The sequence below is a fragment of the Castor canadensis genome, chromosome 1 (assembly GCF_047511655.1).
Source record: "Castor canadensis chromosome 1, mCasCan1.hap1v2, whole genome shotgun sequence".
Classification (NCBI taxonomy): domain Eukaryota; kingdom Metazoa; phylum Chordata; class Mammalia; order Rodentia; family Castoridae; genus Castor; species Castor canadensis.
The window spans coordinates 92,982,755-92,985,225 of NC_133386.1; the positions used below are offsets into that span (position 1 = coordinate 92,982,755).

Consider the following 2,471-nt stretch of genomic DNA (forward strand, 5'->3'; position numbering starts at 1 on the left):
AAGAACCTACATTATCATGTGGCCAAGAGTTGTCTCCCCAGCACATATACTTATCATTTGATGTATAGGCTCTTTCCCAAGCTAGGCCCCCACAGCCACAGCCTATACCTCCACATCCACCTTGGTCTATGGCTGCACATGCATCAAAGAGCATTGACACTTGTTTATCAGGGCTAAACACTTGGGTACAGCTGACAAGGTTCCCAGGATTGCTGATGTTTCTGATTCTAACCATTGCTCCCAAGAGCAATAAGTGGCGTTGAAGCAGATATGCTGATTACCATGGGAGCACACTAGATAGGTGTAGAGTTGTGAGTGTGTGACCCGGTAACAGTGCCTGCACAGGAATAGTAAGTATGGAAAAGCAAAGTCCTAGTGACAACACTTCTTGCCCAAGTAGTATGCATACAAAGGTCACAGGAGGAGGGCTCTGGAACAATGAAGGGAGACCACATCAGTAGCAAGCAGTAATTATGCATCCTGCCCAAAAGAGGTAGAAGAGATCTAATAAATCCAATCAGTGGGGGTGGTTTTTGTCAAACCTATGGCAAAAACTAGAGTGAGAACTACAGCAGAAGACACAGACAAGGAGTGACAATACATTACAGTGACATAACTGGTGTGGAAAACAGTCTGTCCTGTTGGAGAGTTGACTCCTCAAGTTTCAGCCCTGCATAGATTAGTCAGCTTCCTGAGGTGACTAGAGCAGGGCTGTCATCCCACCATTCTTGGTTCCCTGTTGTTTCCTGGGAAGCTGAGTCCTGCCAAGGGAGGGCACTCAGGCTCTGGAAGGTCATCCTACAAGGTGAAGCTGAATCACTGATTCATTCCCTGAATCAGTGGATGCATCCACTGTGGTGGATCCAAGGAGCTATCTCTGCTACTTTAACTGTAGTGGGGATAGACAAGACAACAACAAAAGGGCCCCTCTAATGGGTTTTTTTTTTTTCCAGGGGAGAGCATGAACGCAGTCCCCCACTACCACAAATTATGCAGTCGAGTTTCCCACATTTGGGGAAATTGCAGGGGTCAGCACATCCGGAGTGCAATGGATAAGCCTCGCCCTGGGAAAACCACCTTCGTGATCATGGTATCTCCCCTGCCAGGTAAGTATCTAATGGGGTTTTAATAGCTGGACATTTTATTCTTTTACACAGACAATGTCTTTTTTTTTAACTGAGAGAACTACCATGGCAACAATATATTATCAGTATATATGTCCAAGAAAATGCGTTGTTTTTTTAAAAAGTTAAAACCACCATCTTTAAGTATTAAAGAAATTTAGAGCCAGTAAAAATAGTTATTTTGTCTCTAAGTAGAAGACCCTGTCTAAAAAATGTGAGTTTGTATCTGGCTTTAATGCCAGATAGCCACACATGTATAAGAACCACTTCCTTAATCCTCTCAGCTTTGGTTATTTTTGAGAGGTCTGGCATGAGGGACTCCATTTGACCTTTGATGGCATTCCCCCTTTTGTCTCCAAACTGCTTGTCTCTGAGCAGTCTCTTCTGAAGATCTGTCTCCCATACAAGTACTAACCAGGCCTGACCCTGCTTAACATCCGAGATCAGATGAGATCAGGCGTGTTCAAGGTGGTATGGCTTCAGACTGAAGATCTTTCTTGATTGGTCATTGTGAGGATTTGCTCTTTTCTGGATTTTGTTTGTTTGGTTGGTCTTGGTCCCATGTGGTGGGGAGGAATAATGAACAGATCAGATAGGAGTCAGTGCCAAATCGACCCTTTTGGCCAAATTTAAGCAACAAAGAGGTTTAGAAGGAGTGGCTCTTAGGTAGCATGCTTTTAGATAAGAACAATATCAAACAAACATCCAACAAAAGCAGATGTCTAAAAAGCTAAACTGGTTGACATGTAAGTAGTTATTAGAGTCATTTTTTATGGACTTGATTGTAAATGCCCCAGAAGGATCAGCACTGTCATGACAAAAACTTAAGGAGTTATGGTTAAAATTCTGATGGACATTTTAGCAACTAACAGAATACTCTATCAGTACCATTAACTTTTTGTCACCATGTTTATCTAAATTTTGTATTTTAGAAGGCTTGATATACTTGAAAAATATAAATATAAGAGCCAGCAACAGCATCACAGCTCTATAGAGGTTATATATACATATTAGTTTAGTTTTCTTGAAGTAAAACCTTAGATTTTTATCAGTTGTAGGGGGAAAGAGTAGTCTTAGTAAACACCAGTCACAGACACATATAGGGTACCAACTGTTTAGAATCACCCAAGATAACAGTTGTTTAACCATGAGGTCATCTAGAAAATTTTATATAAACTGTTAGAAAATAAAAGGCATGGAAGAGGTAGAGAGATGGCTCAAACACCAGTACAGGGTTTATTTATTTAGGCAGGAGCCCTGTGGAGGGGGACCCCAGCAAGAGAGCTAGAGCCCATTGCCACACACAGGGGTTGGGCTAGATATAGGGGGCTAGTGGGAAAGTACCAG

The 2,471-nt window shown here is 42.1% G+C and overlaps 1 non-coding gene across 1 annotated transcript; it reads right to left on the bottom strand.

Moving 5' to 3' along the window:
* Positions 1 to 950: 950 nt before the first annotated feature.
* Positions 951 to 1,114, bottom strand: LOC141415736 (U1 spliceosomal RNA). Its single transcript, XR_012440679.1, has one exon. It is a non-coding gene; the product is annotated as a U1 spliceosomal RNA (small nuclear RNA).
* Between the last annotated feature and the right edge of the window lie 1,357 nt (positions 1,115 to 2,471).